This window comes from Rhinolophus ferrumequinum, chromosome 13, assembly GCF_004115265.2.
Source record: "Rhinolophus ferrumequinum isolate MPI-CBG mRhiFer1 chromosome 13, mRhiFer1_v1.p, whole genome shotgun sequence".
Lineage (NCBI taxonomy): Eukaryota > Metazoa > Chordata > Mammalia > Chiroptera > Rhinolophidae > Rhinolophus > Rhinolophus ferrumequinum.
Genome location: NC_046296.1, coordinates 25,071,949 through 25,093,206, shown reverse-complemented (window position 1 = coordinate 25,093,206; position 21,258 = coordinate 25,071,949). Strand labels below are relative to the sequence as shown.

Here is a 21,258-nt window from a genome sequence, read left to right as displayed (position 1 = left end):
CATCTGGATTCAAACCTACGTTTGCTGGGCTCCAAAGTTATGCTCTGAATCAATATGGCGAGTAACCCATTTGTCAGATTCTGTGCTAGAACTCATAGATTCTCAGCCAGGGCTCCTATCCCTAGGGAGGAATACAGTCATGTGTGCAAGAGAAAGGTTCAAGTTTATAACAATTTTATATTTGGAAAATGGATATTTATAATAAAAATACAGAAAATAAAATTCAGTAAAATATTCTTGGCAAATGGGGATACACAGGTGAGAGGTGCTTTTCAATGTATCAGAATATTGGGTGGGGCATGACCTTGAGATTTTTTTTTTAATTGGGAAATACTGGGGAACAGTATGTTTTTCCAAGACCCATCAGTTCCAAGTCAAGTTGTCGTTTTCAATGTAGTTGTGGAGGGTGCAGCTTACCGGCCCATGTAGGAATCGAACCGGCAACCTTGGTGTTATGAGCACTACACTCTAACCAACTGAGCCAACCGGCCGCCCCAAGATTTTTATGTTGATCTAAACAAGACATAGATTTTTCAAAAGTTAAGAAACACAGATCTATACAATCATTGCCAGGTTTTGTTTCCATCACAGCATGTGCTTTCCTTCAGTCTCTTTCGCTGTGCAGGGCTGTGTGTGCTTTACCAGCCTCTCACAGGGCAGTCTGGTTGACAAGGAGAGCTGGCTGGAGATTGCAGGGGAGCTGGGCCGCTGGCGGCAGTAGTGCATAGACTGTGACTCAGGCAACCTCTCCTCCCAGCCTGGCTTACCTGGGTCTCTGTTCAACCCTGGTTGTGACAGGAAGCACACAATGCAAAAATGATCAAAGGGACCTTCCTCTGGGTCACTGCAGAGAACAAAAACTTTTCATCTGAAAACATCACAGTAAGGAAGGAACACGATGCAAGTCAATGGATGACTGTTCCGTGATAAAGAGGAACAAAGGTCGTCTAAGTTCCCGGTATGGGGCCCCATCTCTTGATGGTGAGAGAATCATGAATAATGTTCTTGTATTCCAGCTCACCTGTCAGTGGGTGGTTCACTGACCTAGTTATTTGCAGGCCTAGATTTTTCTGTGTAAAAATGGAGACTTCATTCTGACCATGGTTTGAACTGGTGCTTGCTACCCACAAATCCTACCTGATTCTGTCTAAGAACTTGGTTGAGCCATGGTGGTCCATAAAACACCTTTAGTACGCCTCCTGGCACATGTAGGATTGTACATCCCTGCCCCTTAAAGTGGGGTGTGGCTACATCACTTGTGTTGGTGAGTGAAAGTGAACAGAACTAAGATGTGTTAATGCCAGATAGGAGCTTCAAGAGCCAGTGCACGATTCACAATCTGTCTCACTCTGGCAAAGCAACTGGAAACATCTGACACGGGACAGCTCCCTCTGTTAGCCTGGGTCTCTGAGTGACTGTTATGAGCAGAGTCCCCCTGCTGATACCTGATGGACATGAGGCATGAGAGAGAAATAAACATTTGTTCCTTTAAGCCACTGTGATATTGGGGTTATTTGTTACCATAAGCTAGTGAATCCTGACTGATATAAACTCCTACTTACTCCAAAACTGGTACCACCACACTCCTCAGTAATTAGTTATACACTGTTTTCCTTCAATTTGCCATTATTTCCGGCATTTCAGGCTTGTTCCTACAACTGAATTGCCCACTTGTTTGAAACCAAGCCTTACATCTTATACTTCCACATCTTTCACAATAGTTGAGTGTGATGGTTAATTGCACTGCCTTTAGAGTCAAGTAAAACTGGGTCCAAATCCCACGTCTATTCAGTGTAACCTTATATATATATATATGATATAATCTGACTGAGCCTCAGTTTCCTTATCTCTAAAATGGGGATTACAAGGTCTGCCTCCTAGAATGGCTGGAAGATTGGAAACTATTGTATCTCTGGCACTTAGCAAGGAGCCTGGCACGCAGCAAGAGCTCAGTGATTTAACTGTGACAGTGCTGAACACACAGGAGGTGCTGAAATGCTGCCTGACTGGCCTCTTCATTAGCAAGGTCTTCTAACTTTGGGCCAGGGGCCATAGCAACTTCTAAGTCCTCCCTTACAACTGACAAATCCTCAAATATTTGGAGACAGCTCTCATGCACACCCTTAGTTGTATTTTTAAAAAAATATAACAGCATCAATCAAAGCCACAGTGAGTTACCATATCACATCTACGAGGATGGCTATTATCAAAGTCAGGAATTACAAGTTTTGGTGAGGATGTGGAGAAATTGGCATCCTCATACACTGCTGTGAGAATGTAAAATTATATAGTGGCTTTGGCAAACAGTCAGGCAGTGTCTCAATAAGTTGAATTGTTGACCCAACAATTCAACTCCCAAGTATATACATGGCAGAATTATTTACAACAGCCAAGAAAAAGAAACAACTCAAATGTCCATCGACTGATGAATAGATAAATGAAATGTGATATATCTACACAGTGGAATAAAAAAGAATGAAGTACTGACACCTGCTACAACGTGGATAAACTTTGAAGACATTATGCCAAGTGAAAGAAGCCAGGTACAAAATTGTATGATTCCACGTATATGAAATTTCTAGAATACACAGGTCATAGAGACGGAAAGTCGATTGCCAGGGGCTAGCAGCTTGTGGTGGGAGGTTAGAGGGTAATTGCTAAAGGGTAGGGGGTTTCTTTATGGGGTGATAAAAATGTTCTGTGAAATTAGTGGTGATGGTTGGAGAACATTATGCATATATGAAAAGCTACTAAACTGTATACTTTAAAAAGTGAATTGTATGGTATGAGAATGTTATCTCAATTAAAAAAATAACATCGTCATCATCAAAACACAGGTGGGCACCTCTCTGCATGGGAGGCTTTTCTAGCTGCAGGATATTTAGATACTCATGCGGCACGTGTGGTCAGAAGCTTATACCAAAAGGAAGCAATGAATTCTGCAGATGTGTGATGGGGTAAGCAGCACTTCTCTAGAACTTGCCTCTCAGAAAGGGCTGCTGGGAGCCTTTCAGAAAAGCTCTGCAGGAAGCAGCCCGGTCCTGACCTCTCCAGGCACCTGAGAGGTGGATTCTGTGGCCCCTTGACTGAAAGTCTATGCAAACATACTCGTGGTTCAGCCAGAAGGTTCTGAAGCCAGCTTCATATGTGGGCTAAGAGGAAGGCAGGTGGGCTGTTGGAAGTGGGAGGATGGCAGGAAGGGCAAAACCAAACTAGATGACACATTAGCCACACTGAGGTTGACTCTGAAAGTCAACGGTGGCCACTCTATGAATAAGCCAGTCAGTGTTCAGTGGTCAACTCACCCCGCTCTGCACATTTCACGGCGCCATACCCTGGGGTGGCAGACAATGCCAGCTGCCAGCAGTTCTCAAAATATGCTCCCTTGTCACCAGCCTCAACTGGGAAAATGGTGGGGAGAGGGGAAGGGACAGATCTGAGATTTAACCATCCCTCCAGGTAATTCTGAAGCACACTAAAATTTGAAAACCACTGACTTACACACCATCTGTTCTCACCTTTCTCACTAACAGAACCCTGGTTTTGTTTGGGGTGTCAGGTGGGTGGACCGTTGTGCAGGTGGAGTCACCATGTCACACAGTTCTGCTGAGTGAGATGCAAATTAGAGCCTCTGAGTGGGGTTTCTGAGAAAGCTCTGCTGGCCTGTGGCTTTTATCTATTGTTCCTCTTCCTCCCTGGACTGTGGACAAAATGCTGGAGGGTGTGCAGCCATCCTTGGAGCATGAGGGCCACGTGCTCGGGGAGGGAGAGCAGGAAGACTGAAGGAGCCAGGGCCACTGAGAACATGAGGGGGTCACTGCTGCTGCCCTCACCTGCCTACCTCTAATCTAGACTTGTGATGCTAAGAAATTTAAACTAGTTTGTATAAGCCACTATTTTCCAGGTGTCTGTAATTTGCAACTGAACCCAATCTCGAATTGGTGTACCTGGGGACAGAAAGTTCTGAAAACACCTCGGTGGGAGAAGTGTGAGACTCCTCTCTTGCTGAAACCAAGCATGTGGGCTCTTGTATAGGTGAGGTGCTAAGGTTAAGAGCTAGATTTCTGGTTTCACTTTCCCAATACCCATAGTGGGCAAGGTGAAGACCTAGGAGAGCTGATGGTCTAGGTCCCATCCAACTCTGAAGGATTGACCACCAGGGGAGTTGATGGTGTAAGTTCTAGTCTGAAAGCCAACAGCCATGAGACCCAAGAAGACCCAATGGTTCAGTTGGAGTCCAAAGGCAAGGAAAGACCAGTGTCCCAGCTCAATCAATCAGACGGCAGGAGCTCCCTCTTACTCATAGGAGGGTCAGCTTTTTTGTTCTATTCAGGCCTTCAACTGATGGGATGAGGCCCACCACTATTAGGGAGAACAATCTGCTTTCCTCAGTCAACTGATTCAAATGTCAATTTCATTTAAAAAGACCCTCGCAGACACACCTAAAATAATGGTTGACCAAATGTCTGGGCACCCCATGGCCCAGTCAAGTTGACACACAAAATTAATCATCACCGTACCTCATGGGCTAGCCGTGGGCTGGCAGTGGAAGGGAACGGCCCTACCCTTCCCCCACCAAAAACCTGGTTCTCATCCTTGATCTTTCTGTGAGCACACAGAACCATCACTCCCACTGTATAATCAGTTGCTAAGTCCTATTCATTCTCTCTGTCCTCCTTGTTCTAACTCCAATGCTACCAGCCTGGCCCAGGCCACCATCATCTCTCACCTGTGACAGTTGGAAACACTGATTTCCCATCTTCATACTTCTAAGACTAACACCCAGGGCCTCCTCCACCCCATTTACTGCCCTGTTGGATGACGGGTGTCCACATTTCTATCAGATGGAGCTAAACAATGAAAAGACCATAAGAAGTGCTGGAGATTCAGCCTCTTCTTTCCCTGAGTCTGTAGAGGAGACCCAAACGGATGCTTGGGTGGGCTGTCTCAAGACCCAGACTGGAGGGAACAGTTGGGCCGAGAGAGCTAGGAAAACCATCTGGCCCTCAGAACCAAGGCACATTCTCCAGCATCTTCATCAGGAATGAAGGTGATATCTGACTTCCTCTAGGAGGCTCCCTGTGTCTATTTCTCAAAGCGCTTCAGAGTGAGGATGGAGGAAAAAAAAGAGCACTATGCTTTGACCCCCTTAATCAACTTCCAGGAATACTGCTCTAGACTTCTATCCAGTTTTGATTTTTTTTTTTTCCTATACCGTGGCCAAAGTGATCCCCTGTCACGCAAATCCAGTCATTTACTCCCACTGCACAAAACCATACTATGGTATCCCGCTTCCCTCAGGATAAAGCCCAATTCTTTGATAGGGGCCTGGAGGACCCTTCGTCTTCTGAACCCCTGCGTGGCTCTCCAGACTCACCTCTCCCTTCTTCCTCTCTTGCCCTCTCCGCTTGTTGGGCAGCCATGGAATTGTGCCACTGAGATCTCCTGCGGCAGGGAGCAGAGTTGACTGACAGACAGCCTCGGCTTCTCCTGTTCCAAGGCTTCACTGGGTTCACACCAAGGCCACACATCCCCTGAGCTACTCCCAGCCAAGGACTGAGCACAGCAGGTTCTAGATCAGACCTATTCCTCCCTGTCGCGGCCTCCTCTGAGGGATAACTTTCGCTCAGGGACTCCCCATCAGCCTGGCTAAAACTTTTTTAAACTGTCCCGCAGTCTGAAACTCTTTCTCCAATCCTCCTTCCTTCCCCAGCTCCATTTACATGTATGAGACCTGCATCACGATTCAAAAGCTCCCTCTGCCTCCTCCTCTTCCTTCCCCTTTATTCTTCACAGGAATGTTTTCCCACGAAATCTCTTGCAGGTCTAATTCCTTCTTGGCTCCTGCTTCCGAGAAGATCCAAACTAACCCGCTCGCCATAGTGCATTACTTCCTGTAATTCTGTTCTCTTCCCCCAGCCTTTGCACATGCTGTTCCCTCCATCTGGAAGATCTTCTCTTCTCTCCCTGACCCTTTCCTTGGCCAACCCTTAGTCATCTTTTGGGATCCAGCTTAGAGGTCACTTCATTCATCAGAGAAATTTATCAGTGGCTCACTGCGGCCCAGGCATTGTTCTATGCACAGAGGACACAGGAAGGAATAAAGAATGGGTAGATCAAGTTCCTGCTCTCCTCAACTTCAGTTTATAGTAGGTAAATGGTCAATGAACGTATTTTCCAAAAGGGATCTACAGTGTAATGGTGGAGAGTGTAAGGACTATAAAGAAAATAAAGCAGGGTGTGGTATGGAATAAGGAAGGATGTGGACCAGGAGGGGTTCTTTTAGACAGAAAGATCGGGGAAGACTTCTGGGGAGGAGGTGACATTTGAGCAGAGTCCTGAATAACAGGAGGGAGTGAGTCATGCAGATAACTGGGGGAAGATATTTCCAGCCAGGGGAGAGCATTCCAGACAGCAGGAAGGAGGCTGTGGGAGCTGACAACCCCAATTCTGGGGCAATGTCCCTCCTACTTATGAGCTCCTGCCTCACCTGCGTCCCTAGAGGAGTGCCCGCATACTAGTTAATGCATCTGGGTACTGCCTCCCTGCCAGACAGTAACTCTGAGGGCTGGGGCCCTGCTTGACAGGCTAGTAGGCTAGCATTCTATGCCCTGAGCCTGGCACAGCGTCAGGCACCCAATAGTACTGACAGCAGATGCATAATTATAGTAATAGCTGTCCTTTAAAGGGGCACTTGCCTGGCTCTGTGCTAAAGGTTTTACTCGTATTTTCTCACTTAATATTCCTAAGAGCAAAGTAAGTAGCATTATCATCCCCGGTATAGAGGGCCCCTTTATGCTTTCTCTGTAGGCACAGAGAGGAAGTCTCTCACAGCTGAAAATGTATAAAAAGTGTATAAAGAGGAGTTAGGCTTTGAACCCAGCCAGGCCCAGCACTTAGCCATCGCACCCGACAGCCCCTCCCATTTCTAACTTGAGGCCGTGTCTGAAAAGCATGCCAGGGGTTCAGCTCAGAGGCAGGGTGGGCCCCCCAGCTCAGTGTGATTTCCAAGGTGGGGTTCTAACAAGAGGCTCCTAAAACACAGGCTCAGACGGACCTTCAGGAGCTCCACCCCATGCCAAGGAGACCAAGCTGGAGGGCTGGGATGATGTTGAGGCCGCCTTACTGTTTGTCCTTTCCTGTTCCCTAGTCCAAGCTTCAACTTGACAGTGAGGATTGCAAAAGCTGAGGCCTGGCACCACGTGACTGAGGACACATGTTGCTATGAAGACAGTTATGTAAAGGGAGGCTGTGGTTCATGGCCTGGCACTGCCCACACCTGGCTGGAGCTCTGCCACCATGACATCAGCGTCCTGGCCACACTGGTGAGCCTGGCAGCACTTGCTTGCTCTTTGCCTTAACATTAACGTTCTGCTTGCTGCCATGCCAACTGGCGGCCACGTGCCCACCACTCCCTGCCACTTTGGCAATTTCTCTGGTGCTCCTGGCTGTTCAAGGCCCTAGGCCATGGTAGCAAAGACCCTGAGTCATTGCAGCAAGAGAGGCTGTGTCCAGCCCCACTGTTTTACAGGAGTGGAAACTGAGTCCCAGAAAGATGGTGTGACTTGCCCAAGGTCCCAAGGCTAGTTGGTGGCAGAGCCTAAGCTAGGCCCCCGTCAGTGGTGTCTTCCTTCTTGTCTGACTGCTGCCTCGTATCCAGTGACCCTCCATGCTGCTTTCCACTCCAGACCTGGGAGACATGTCTCCGTCCTTGCCCAAGGCCCCACACTCGTCCTTCCCACCATCGTCACTCACGCCCAACAGCAGCCGCGACCTCCCCAAGGCCTCTCAGCCTCCACGCTGGTCCCCTCCACTCCATTCTCTACCCTGATGCCAGAGTGATCTTTCCAAAAACCAAGTCAGGTTAGGCCACTGCCCTATTAAAAACCCCTGAAAACTTCCTCTCATCCCATGGATGACTCCGTAGCATGGCGTCTGGTCCTCTCTAGCACGTCCAACCTACATCAGCAGATTCATTCCCAGTGCACCCCTTATGCACACCTGATACCCCAGCCACACAGCTTACCTAACTCAAAGCTGCTGTGAGAATTAAATACTACCCGACTGTGCACAGCACCTGGAGCACAGGAACAGTTCAGCAGACACGAGCTGCCCTTGTGGGCTGGGCCGCCCTCACCAGGCTGGCTTCTAGAGCCCCGCTGTGCTGGTTGATGGTTGAGCTCTGCTCTGCTCTCCAAGCCAGGAGACGTGCCCTTAACTGTGACCCTGGTCAGGCCCTCAATTCCAGGTCATAACCCCCAGGAAGACGAGGGGTAAAAGAAAGAACACCTGGCCTGTACAATATTTCTCAGGGATATTTTTTGGGGGGGTGGGAGGGGGAGGGGATTGGGGTGGTGCATATGGGGTGGTCACACAGTTCATTATTATTTCTCATCCCCTGAGAGCAAGGGAGCCATTGTTCCCTTGGGACCCTATAGCCACAGCTGCAGGTCTCAACTCAGGACTGGGGAAAGACGCCAGGAATATTTCACCCCATGGCGGGAGGGGGATAATCAGCCGTAGGTGCTGTTTGTGTTCTAACTACTTATTACCACACGTAGATACTTGTAGCTTCACAGGCGAAAGCACGAGGGGCCTCGTTTTATGAATGCGTGGCACTGTATTATATCCAGAAGCGAGCAGTGAGCAGTCCCACAGCTGCAGGGCACAGCCTCAGTGAGCCTTCACGATGAGGGAAGATTCCAGACTCCACAAAGAACTGGCAGCTGTCGGTTCATTAGGTGGTTCACCCATTCATCCATCTTCCTCCTTCCTTCCTTCCTTCGTCCCTTCCTCCCTCCCTCCCTTCTTTACTTCCTTGCTTCCTTCTTTGCTTCCTTCTTTCCTTCCTTCCTTTCTTCCTTCCTTCCTTCCTTCCTCCTTCCTCCCTCCTTTTCCCCCCCTTCCTTCCTCCCTTCTTTCCTTCCTTTCTTTTTTCCTTCCTTCCATCCATCCGTTTATCCAGAGGACATTGATTTTGCTTCTTTTCCTTGTTTATTGCCAAATAAGACATTGTAGAAGAATACTATGGACTAAATGTTTGTGTCCCCCCAAAAATCCATATGTTGAAGCCCTAATCCCCGATGTGATGGGACTTGCAGGTGGGGCCTTTGGGATGTGATGAGGTTTACGTGAGGTCATGAGGGTGGAGCCCCCATGGTGGGATTAGTGCCCTGATAAGAAGAGGATACAGTAGGATGGTAACTGTCTGCAAAGCAGGAGGAGGACTCTCACCAGACACAGCTTTTCCTGGCACTTGATTTGGACTTAAATGTTTGTTGTTTAAGCCACCCAGTCTATGGTATGTTATTGCAGCCCCAAGTGACAAGACAAAGAATGAGGAAAGCAAACTAGCTCTCTCAAACTAATTTGGGTCCTCCCTTTCTTCTTTCCTCTTTCCTTCCCTCCTTTTTTCTACCTAGAAGATGTATAGGGAGTTGCAATAAGATGATAAGTTACAAATAAAGTAAACTTAGTCCTTTTTTTAATCCTTTATGTAAATGAATTTTAACTATGTTTAGTTAATGAGTTTATGAAATACTTCAAACATATGGAAAATTATGAAGAATAACGTAATAGTCATCCAAATACCCATCACCCTCTCCAATGATCATTAACCTTTTGCCATATTTTCTTTGAGGGTTTTGTTTATTTGTTTGTTTTGTGTTTTTTTTTTTTAAGGAAATAAGACATCACAGATCCAGTTGAAGTCGCCTCTCTCGGCCTTATCCCACCTCCTTTCTCTAACCGCTCCCCCAGCTGGTGTGTAGTGTTTGGGCAGGTTTGGGCTTTTACTACCTAGTTATAGCCCCATAAACAATACATAGTATTTTCTTTTTGTAGTTTTGGATTTTATATACATTATATCATACTGTAGGCATCCTTTTGCAACGTGCTTTTTAAATTTATTGGATTTTTAAAAATTGTGTGTGTGTGACAGGTGCTGGTTATAACAAGTCAAGCAACACAGACGTGGGTAAAGAAAAAGTTACTCATCTCTATGTGCCGCCTCCAATCTCACTGCCCGAGATAACCACTGTTAACAGTGAAAAACATCTTTCTGCACCTTTCCTTCTGCTGGCACAAACACATACAAGAACTGCCATCAAAGCTTCAATGCTGAGGGAAGGGCCAGCAAAGGCTCAGAACAGGCTGGAGAAGCAAACAGGCATTGCCTCTCTGGTGCTGTAGAGTGAGAGGAAGGGCAGTCAGAGGACGGGCTGCAGAGGGAGGTGCGCAATTTCCCTGAATGTTAGGCCACAGCCTGCAGGTTTCGCCACCCACACTCCTCACCACAGGCGCCGTGGTCTGAAGGGTGTTCATGGTCAATTGAGGAGCAGTGTTCTTTCTATTAAGTGTCCTTGGGCTGGGACATGAGGAAGGTCTGTCATGTAATGAAGGGACCACAAGACCTCTGCAGGCTTTTCCAATGGACGATTATCACTCAGATTGTTCTAGCCAAGAGCTGACCCACTGGTGAGTGTGAGGTGTGGGAGAGACGTTCGGGAGGCCAGCCTGGCTTTAGCTGTGACCAAGAAAGGGTTCACAGATGATATGTTTTCTGACCACTCAATAAATCTGGAATGAGGACATAGTATGTCAAGAAAATTTCCAAGTGTTTTTTGGTTTTACCCCCAACCTTTTAAAAGTGAATAAGACCAGACATGTTATGCTCAGCGTTGGACTGGAATTTTTATTTTCCTTGCCAAAAAAAAGAGCCAATAATTAGAGCTTAAATGTCGTCTTAATTTTTTTCAAAATGAGTTTCGTGTTACTGCAAAGCTGTAAAAGAAGCTCAATGGGAAGCTTATTGAAACTCCATCATGGAGCTCGACTCTTCCACCCCTGAGGCTGCAATAGCTTGGAGAGAAGTATAAACCTTGTTAGGGTTTAGAAATTGAGACTTGAGATGACCCTAAAGACCACTCCAGTTGTTAAATTCTATAGTTCTTTTTTTTCTTTTTCTTACTTATTTATTCAACATTTTTTGAATGCCTGCTCTATGTCAGTCATTGTTCTAAGAGCTGGGGATAGCAGTGAAAAATCAGATAAACCCCTGCCTCACGGAGTTAATCCTTACAGTCTGAAAACACAAAGACTTCTACTCTTTAGCAATATTCCACTAACTCATTCATTCATCTTTAAAAGTGAATTGATTCCCACAACACCCTCATGCCAATAGATAGGACAGGTGTTCCTAGCCCCCTTTTCCAAATGGGCAGACCAAGAACTAATAAATAGGAGAGAGGAGCATCAGCACAAATGTTGCAGCCTTTAAGGAAACAGAGATGGAGAGGCCCAGATCTCCCTTCCTGGAACCTCTATCCAGCTCCTCTCACAGGCTGGGAAAACTTGAATGTGCGCATCTTCTGATTTAATACCAAGAAAAAACCTTAGTTTCCAGACCTGACTCAAGCAGCAGGGGATGAATTCTGAAAAATGATACTGGGGTAAGAGAGGTAAGGATTCCTGATTCCCTGGGCAAATAAATGCTCCCTACCTTGCTGCACTTCTTCAAAGCGTTTGGATCCCCATTTGGCATCCTAAAAGCTGGAATTGGCTCTCTCTCTTCATTCTTTTCTCCTCCTTTTCCCTGGCCTGGTATCTGCCCCCAGGACACCAACCTGCAGCCTCATCCAGGCTAACATACTGACTTTTCCTCAGGTCCTGTAGAGGGCCCAGTGGCCGTTCAGGCCTTTCCATCATCCATGCCATCCAATAGTGAGCTTGGAACTCCATAAACTGCCCAGTGGGGCTTCTATGGGGCACTTAATAACTTACCCATGGCCCTGCTTCCCTCAGCTCCCGGCTTCTGGCCAAGTTCTCCACATAGTTTTCATTAGCAATGAAAGGGCTTTTAGTCTTGCCACAGAATGCCAGGGGCTTTTCTCTCTTGTCCTTGTAGGGCTGGGAAGTCCCTTTCAGGCTATTGTTCTCTCCCAGCACAGTCCACCCATCAGAAGGTGTCCGGTCCTAAATGTGGACCTGCTAAGTGAGAAGGTGGCTCCCAACAAACTCCCCAGGCCACCTCAAGTTGGGGGCCTAGCCATAATGGGTTCCCTGAATCTAGTCTGTTCCTAAAAAATATACTGGATATTTTAGGATAGGAGTTGTCTATAGTTCAATAGTTAAAATGGGGGAAATGATAATGCATTTGCAACCTAACAAAAACCCCAACCAATATCCTTTCGATCACTAAAACTCAAACACTTACAAACAATCCACCAAGGGAGTTCTAACTAATATAAATCTGTAGTTCCCGAAGCGTGATACTGGACCAAAAAGCATCAGCATCTTGTGGGAACTTAAAGTTGCCAATTCTCAGATTCCATCCTAAACCTATTGAATCAGAAACTCTGGGATGGGGTCCAGGAGTCTGAGTTTTAGCAAGATCTCCATGGGACTCTCATGCATGCTAAGGTCGAGGAACCACTGAGAAAGCATTCAACAATTACTAATTATTTAACATTTAATGAACTCATTGGTGAGTTGTATGCAAAACATAATAATAATACTGGATTGGATTATTGGATATGAATTGCACTTTCCTTCTCCATCACAACAATGTAATATAAAGAAATACTAAACTTATTTGTTAAAGATCCAAAATTAATGCATAGAATGCACAGAAATAAGTTGCGCACATAGAAGACGGGAGATGTCCATGGCTATCTTTATGTCTCTGATATTTTTACCTCTGGCTTTATCACTTCTGAACTTTTTTTCTTCTAAGTTATGGGGTTTTTTAGGCCTCATAGGCTCAACTACTCAACTCCAAGGCTTTTCAGCTTTCTTATGAGACAGCTTCGCAGTAGGTATGAGCGCTATAAGCATAAGAGGTGCTTCTACCAGGGGAAGAGCTGAGATTATCGTGGCTCACCCTCCACCTGGGAGTCCAGAAAACTTATAGGATGATTTTTGATGCACATGTGAATTTTGAGTAAAACTGCTGCCGTCTTTATAGTAAACATTTGGACAGTGAGAGTTCAGATGGTGATGGATATCTGATGGAGAGAAACAGTGGGTCTCCGTCTTCTAGGAAAACGCCTCCATTGGATAGACGCGTGCTGGCTTCAATCCTGGACCTGCCCATGGCCAGCCGGCTCACTTCAGGAGCTAACACCACTCCCTGGAAGGATTAGAGATGTTCCAACTCCCTTGTTCACAGAATTCTCTGTGCAGTGGTGCTATCCTGGCCTCACCTCCGATGCAGACATCACAAGGACTTCCTCCACAGGTCCGCCACGAAATGTAGCGCAAAGCTTTTATCTTTTATCTTCACGTGGGCACTTCAGTGAAGAAGCCGGAGTAGAAACAAGTTAATACGCTGAATCACGACGGAGGCCTATAGTGTCTGCGTGGGAGCTGGGGGGCTGACATGATTAAAACGGGGGATGCTGATCTCTGTGCACTTACACTTTCGAGGAGTCGCAACAGAAATTCTGAAAACTCAAGTCTCTTGTCTCCTGGGGGAGGGTGTCCTCACCATGTCATGCCTCTCATCCATTATATGTTAAAACAAACAATACCTATGGTTTCATACTTGGTCGTTAAAAATCATTACCAAGAATGCATTGCCTCTCTTTGCTGCACCTACTGCGAGGATGGAGACCATTCTCAGCAATCAGATGGTGGACGTCCCAGAAAACGTGGACGTCACTCTGAAGAGACACCCCATGATTGTGAAGGGCCCCAGAGGTGCCCTGGAGAGGGACTGCAATCACATCCATGTAGAGCTCAGTCCCCTTGGAAAGAAAAGAAGAGGCTCCGCGTTGACCAATGGTGGAGCAATAGAAAGGTACTGGCTCCTGTTCGCACTCTCTGTAGCCGTGTACAGAACATGATCAAGGGTGTTACCTTGGGCTTCCCTTACAAGATGAGGTCTGCGTGTGCTCACTTCCCCATCAACGTCATTATTCAGGAGAATGGTTCTCTTGTTGAAATCCGAAATTTCTTGGGTGAAAATACATCCGCGGAGTTTGGATGAAGTCAGTTGTGTCTTGTTCAATATCTCAAGCCCAGAAAGATGAGTTAATTCTTGAAGGAAATGACATTGAACTTGGATCAAATTTAGCTGCTTTGATTCTACAAAAGTTAAAAACAAGAATATCAGAAAATTTGGGGATGGCTTCTGTGTTTCTGAAAAAGGCACAGTTCAGCAGGCTGATGAACTAGATCTACGGAAGTTGTCCAGCTACCGAAACGCCAAGATGTCCAGTGATGCCTTAGACTTACTTGTGACATTTTAAAGATGGAGTGAAAGTCATGTATTGGGAAAAAAAAAAAAAGAATGCATTGCGTTTTTGTCAAAAACAAACAAACAAACAGAAAAAACCTCTCACGGTCACTCCTTCCCATAGCAATTTGCATAGTGGGGGTGTCCTCACCCTAACACTGCTGCTGCCTGGTGACGTCTGGGGCTGATGTACTCTGTGGGGGTCTTCCGATTCCAAGTGTATGGTCTGTGATCTGGGTGGGTGCCTCCCTATCTTTTCTGTGGTGGGAAAACTGTGAGGAGCTGTGCAAATGAGCATCTTTGGCAGCTTCTCCTGATGGCAAAACCAATGGTGTCCGGTTTTCAAGGCTCATCAAAGAACAACCCACTTTTCCAGCTACCCCCAAACCCATGCCTATGTCCTGGAAGCAGGAGCTTCTCTTGCCTCATGGGACAATGGATAGGCCTTTGTTTTCTAAAGCTCAGGCTCAGGTCACAGAGGGGTGAGATGAGACTAAAGATTAAAAGGTAGATTTGAACTTCCCAGAGGGAGACAAGCTCTCTGGAGATGGAGGACGCTGGGAACAAGAGAGTGCCACAGTAGTGAGGCCTGCATGTACCCCCGTTAGAGTGGGAATGCATTCTAAGACCTGTGGGAAGTTCCTTGTGAGCCCCAAAAGTCATGAAGTGTTTCTCTGGACACACTCAGGGCAGCAGGTGGTGGGACCAGCTCGGCAGCCACACCCTGCAGCAAAATAATGTGCTGAAATAATATTTAAATACTCCCAGAGACGTAAAAAGTATCATATCCCTTGCCTTTTGAACATAATTATGAAGATGTATTTCCACTGCATGGGGTGGTTCATTTCATGTGGCACTTGGCTCAGCCAGTGCCCAGATATGTAGCCAAACATTATTCTGGATGTTTCTGTAAGGGTATTGTTGGATGAGCTTAACACTGCAATCTGCGGCTTTTAAATAAAGCCAATTGTCCTCCATAACGTGGGTGGGCCTCATCTAATCAGTTGAAGGCCTGAATAAAACAAACGACTGATCTTCCCTGAGCAAGAGAGAATTCTGCCAGCAGATGGCCTTCAGACTTGAACTGCAACATTGGCTTTTCCCTGGGTCTTCATCCTGACAGACTTCAGACTTGAACTGCAGATTTTGGACTTGCCTCTCTCTATAATCTCATGAGCCAATTCTTTAAAATAAGTCTCTCTCTCCATACACACACATCCTGTTGGTTCTGTTACTCTGGAGAACCCTGATTAACACACCATGTCATACATGTTTTTTCATTTTGTTCTTTTCCTTCACAGTTAAACACAAAAGTCAACGACCATAAATAAACCACATATCCAAATCAAGGTTAACTCTATGTAGCATTCAGCATGCCTAACAGTTTCCATCTTTCCTGAACTGAATCAAGTTTGAGCTCTTCATTTTTTTATCACCAGGGTGAGCGTTTTCATTTTTCCATTTCACATTTGTTTTATAAAACAACCACTGCAAATATAATAAAATATTGAAATAATTGTCTCCAAACTGCCATGCTAACGAAAATGATGAAACTGCAGAACAGAGCAATTGTCTGGCAAACAATTTCACTGTGTGATAGTTGGAAATGTTCATTTTGTCGGCTGAGACCTGAGACTCTGAATTTGGCATATAACCTTCAGTTTGGGAGTTACAGTTAGAATGTAAACAGGCACTTTAGGTTGTTTTCAAGCCCAACCATTAAAGTTGAGAGCAACCTAAGCAGTGAAATATAACAAGTACACAGCTAACCCTAAAGCCAAATTTGACAAGTGATTGAAAGGGAGGCAAAGAAGTACAGGGATAGGTTGGAGTAAGGACAGACACGTCTGCATTCAGGGGATGGGGTACAGGCATGGCATTTGTTCTGGGCCTTGAAGGATGGGGACACTTTTAATGCATAGAGATTAATGGGGTTTTAAGAAATCAAAGAAATAATACCCTTTTATTTTCTCCCTCCTGAGTTTTGAACTATTTGAGATGCAGACACAGAAATCTGGCAGATGGGAATGAAAACATTACTTTTATTATCTATAAAGCTGTTAAGATAACATAGCTAAGGTCTATGGCCAGGTGGGTTTATGAAGGGTTAGCCTCTGAATTAGACACACTCCCCAGGCCGAGGCCCAGTTGGATGAATGCATTATACTGAGATGTTTACAAAAACACAGGTCTATCCCAAAAGAGGAAGGGGTCGGGGCCCGCATACCCAGATCTCTCTCTCAGAGTTACCTACCAGATGTCACTTCTGAGAGGAAGATTGAGGGAAGGAAAGGAGAAAAGCCAGGAGTGTGGCTCTAGGTAGATGCTGCCACAGGAAACGTGAGGAGTGGTGAAAAAGTGTCCTCATAACGGTAGCCAGCTATGTGTTCTCTCAGCTCATTGGGTTTCTCTATCAAGTCTGCCATCAACTAGGGATGTGGCAATCCCCCACAGGAAAGAAGAAGCGTCAAACTAAGTAGATGCTCTTGCTCCCACCTTCTGATCCTAATTGGTCCTCTGATCATTATATAACAAGAGGGAAAATTTCTGCTTCAGCCCTAGCAGTTTGCCTGGAGTGGGGGGTGAGGGGTGGAGGTGGATCCCAGGTGGTGAGCAGCTTTGTGTCCATTTGCCAGTTCAGTGTAGACATTTTGGAAAGAAGAGCTGCTGAACCAAGGCGGAGGGATCTGAAAGTAGGGAAGGGAGTAGAGTTGCTGCAGTCAGTTTTACTCTAATGCTGTGAAACCTAGACTCCTGCCTCTTGGAGAGCCTGGCCTTGTCACCTGGAGTACCTCATGGGAAGTGAGGCAACTTGCCAAGTCATCAACTCCCAGATTGACATTCTACTGCTCATTGCCCAGCAATTACCAATGATAGTGTCCCCAACATGTAGGTAGTGACCAGTGGGCCCTGGACAACAGCAAGATGTGGCCACCAGCCAGGGGAGAAGACTGGGAAATAGGGACAGAGGGAATGCAGCTAACTGGCCCTAGCAGTCCCCATTGGCGTGAGGCTGGATTTGGCCCATGAGCTGTAGTTTGCTGGTTTTCGTAAGCTCAGATACATTCTGCATCATTATCAGGAGTGGTTAAGAGTTTAAATCTGGAATCACATGGATTAGATTTGAACCCTGGCTCCACCATCTGTTAGCTGTATGATTTGAGCAAGTTAATAAACCTTTCCAAGATTCAGTTTCCTCACCAGTAATACGATAATCTTAAAGGTGTTGATCACCCAGTATTACTAGGAAAATTAAGTCACATAAAACTTGGTGCCTTGTACATTGTAAGGTCCTAGTGAAAGGTAGTCTTTATTATTAATAGCTTTGATGTGTGGTTCATGTTGGGAAAATGGCTAAGGGTTTGCTATTTTAGGGGACTCCATGTCAACATGAAATAATGCATGTGATATGATAAATATATAACAAAGAAAAATAAGTTATGATGGACCTTTATTCAAATCTTCTTAAATAATTATGGATAATAATTAGATAATAGTTGAAAAAAATGTTTAATGGTTTGGTAGAACTTTCTCAGAGCAGCTAAGAACCAAAATATCAACAATGGGAATCAGAAATTTATTGACTAAAAATGCCATCAGTCTTTTGTAACTGTTAAGCAAAGAAATACAAAGCTTGGTCAACATAACACTCCACTTGGAGTCACATCCCATCATCAGTGAAGTCTGATATTATTAATGCTAACACTTTACATAAAAGGAACCAAATATCAAGATGTCTCTCCATTCCTGCACGAAGCCCTCACCACTGGGCAGGCTTCCATGCACCTGGGCCAGGCACAGCCTCCAGAAGGCCCACAGGGCACAGTGCTGGGGCTGACGGAAGATTGACTAAGCCTTGAACCCCAAACTAGAATGAACCCGCTAACATGCAAAACCACAAACCCAACACCAGTGCCACCATGCCTCCTTTGCCTCTCATTTGGAGAAGGGATGTGATGTAAGGGATGTAATTTGGATAATCAAGTTTACTCTTTGTAAAGCTCTAATGCTTAAAAAGAAAATACAGTGCTTTTGAATGCAAATATTTTCCTCAAATGTCTTGCCTATTGTTTTGCCATCTTAAATATGCCATAAGGAAGCTATTCAATCCCTTCTTGATGTAGATTGTCAAGGAAAATCATCCAGCCTAAGAGAAAGCTTATGAGAGTTTATTTGAGCCAGACTGACGACAATTGCCGGGAAGCAAAAATCTCAACGGATGGAGAAAATGCTCCGCGAAATGGCGGTTTGCAGCTTATTTTATGCATAGAATCAAAAGAGGAGGGTTACATGAAATCCACTTGTGATAGATCAAGGGGGTGGGAGAAAGCAAGGGGGAAATCTCGGGGATTGGATAAAAGTAAATTGGAGAGACAGGTACTTCTTTTACATAGGTGGGTGCAGGATAGTTAAGAGTTGGCTTTTTACAGCACATAGAGATGGTGATCAGGAGACAAGCATAGTGATGAGGAATTTTGCCCACAAGCTGCGTGATCACCTTGAATGTCCGTGCCATAAGCACAGAGGTGAGATGATTATTTTCCCTACAAATGGCGCCCGAATTCTGTTAGTTCAGACGTCCTTTTCCTTTGTTTATGCTTACCATTTCACTGTTTCCTCATTTGTTGACACCCACCAGCTATTATCTGCTTCCATTAAGCAACCTAACCAATACCCTGGCTTTCATTCCACCCCATTCACATATTTCATGAAATGGTGACATCCTGTTTTATTCTTCCCCACTGAAGATGTATTTCCAGGATCATGACGGACTCCTGGATCCTGATGTAGAAGTGAGGTTTGAGCCCAACCCCAACCCCAGGATGACAGCCGTGTAGTAAGTGTGATAGCTGGTTAGTATTTGCCTTTCTGTTTGTTGAGATTTGACATGAAAGGATATCGGAGGCTCCTCATCTTGAGTTGATATCACATTCTTTCCCTGTATTGGTTTCCTATTGCTGCTGTAACAAATTACCACAAATTTCATGGCTTAAAATAACACAGATATATTATCCTACAGTTCTGAAGGTCAGAGTCCAAAACGGGTCTCACTGGACTAAAACCAACGTGTCAGCAGGACTGCTTTCCTTTTGGAGGCTCTAGGGGAGAATCCATTTCTTACCTTTTGCACCTTCTAAAAGCACCCACATTTCTTGGCTGGTGACCCCTTTCTAGCTTCAAAGCTAGCAATGACCTGTAGGGTCCTCTCACATTACACCACTCTGACACTGAGGCTTCTGCCTCTCCCCTCCACATGGAAGTACCCTTGTGATCAACTGGTCCCACAAGGATAATCCAGGGTACGCTCCCGATTTTAAGGTGAGCTGATTAGCAACCTAATTCCATCTGCTACAATTACCCTGTCACGGAAGTGAAAGTAGTCAAACGTTCTGGGGATTTGGACTCAGACATATTTGGGGGCCGTTATTCAGGTTACCATAGTCCCCTTTTTGATGATAAGCATCTTAAAAAGTGAATTTTTTTTTTAATTTAAAAAATACTAGAAACTACAGTGATGGCAAAGTGGAGGGGAACAATAACGCAACCCATACTCGACCCCAGATGCACTCGTTCTTTAGGCATCTAGGAAATAATTTTGATTTCCCTCCCACACATTTGCCCACCATCTTTCAGAACGAACTTAAAATAACAAGGTGCCTGTAAACAATTATACAAGTGTACTTTCTCATTTGCTGTTTTTATCTGATTTAGTTCAGCTTAGGAAACCAGACAGTTTGTTTTGGAATTGCAGCAAAAATGAGAATAACAAATATTTACACAATGTTCAGTCAGTGCCAGAAGCTGTTCTAAGTGCTTTCATGCGTTGTTTCCAGACCTCCCAACACCCTTAGAGGGGAGGTTTATTAGGCCCATTTTAAAGACAAAGAAACTGAGGCTTAGAGATGTGACCTTTGATGGTGTCACTGAACTTTTGAGCTAAGACCCAGACTATCCCCATCTCCAGACTTCCTGTTATAAGAGAGAATAATAAATACCAATTTTATTATTAAAATCTTAAAACCAATTTTCAATGGGTTTTCTATTATTTATGGTGAAAATGACCCTAAATAATTCATTATTCAACTTCCCAAAAGAAAAATATGCTGAAAATTTTCTGACACAGAAATGTTCTTATCACAAATTTTTTTTCCAATATACTACTTTTTTGCATCTTTAAAATATCACAAATAAGCCTAAGGAATCACTCAACATCTTGGCATTTCGGTAGCTGGACAACTTCGTAGATCTAGTTCATCAGCCTGCTGAACTGTGCCTTTTTCAGAAACATAGAAGCCATCCCCAAATTTTCTGATATTCTTGTTTTTAACTTTTGTAGAATCAAAGCAGCTAAATTTGATCCAAGTTCAATGTCATTTCCTTCAAGAATTAACTCATCTTTCTGGACTTGAGATATTGAACAAGACACACCTGACTTCATCCAAACCCCGCGGATGTATTTTCACCCAAGAAATTTCGGATTTCCACAAGAGAACCATTCTCCTGAATAATGACATTGATGGAGAAGTGAGCACACACAGACCTCATCTTGTAAGGGAAGCCCAAGGTAACACCCTTGATCATGTTCTGTACGGGATGACAGAGAGTGCGAACAGGAGCCAGTTCCTTTCTATTTCCCCACCATTGGTCAACGCGGAGCCTCTTCTTTTCTTTCCAAGGGGACTGAGCTCTACATGGATGTGATTGCAGCCCCTCCGCAGGGTGCCTCTGGGGCGCTTCCCAATCATGGTGCGTCTCTTCAGAGTGACGTCCACATTTTCTGGGACGTCCACTGTCTGATTGCTGAGAATGGTCTTCATCTTCACAGTAGATGCGGCAAAAAAAAAAAAAAAGAAAAGGAAAAAAAGGCACAAAAATGGTTTTGATCTAATCATTCACTCAAATATTCGTTCATTCTGCTACCAAAGTTAAGTTTAACCTAGATTCCAGCAAACTCGTTTCAAGTTTGAAAGACTGGAAACATTCATTTGGAGTGCGATGCAGGACGGAGAACTTCTGTGGTG

At 45.1% G+C, this 21,258-nt stretch overlaps 1 non-coding gene and 2 pseudogenes across 1 annotated transcript; 1 reads left to right on the top strand and 2 right to left on the bottom strand.

Moving 5' to 3' along the window:
• Positions 1-417: 417 nt before the first annotated feature.
• Positions 418-491, bottom strand: TRNAM-CAU (transfer RNA methionine (anticodon CAU)). The gene has a single exon. It is a non-coding gene; the product is annotated as a tRNA-Met (tRNA).
• A 13,113-nt stretch (positions 492-13,604) lies between these two features.
• Positions 13,605-14,249, top strand: LOC117032786 (60S ribosomal protein L9-like; annotated as a pseudogene).
• Positions 14,250-20,442: 6,193 nt separating this feature from the next.
• Positions 20,443-21,054, bottom strand: LOC117032785 (60S ribosomal protein L9-like; annotated as a pseudogene).
• Positions 21,055-21,258: the final 204 nt, after the last annotated feature.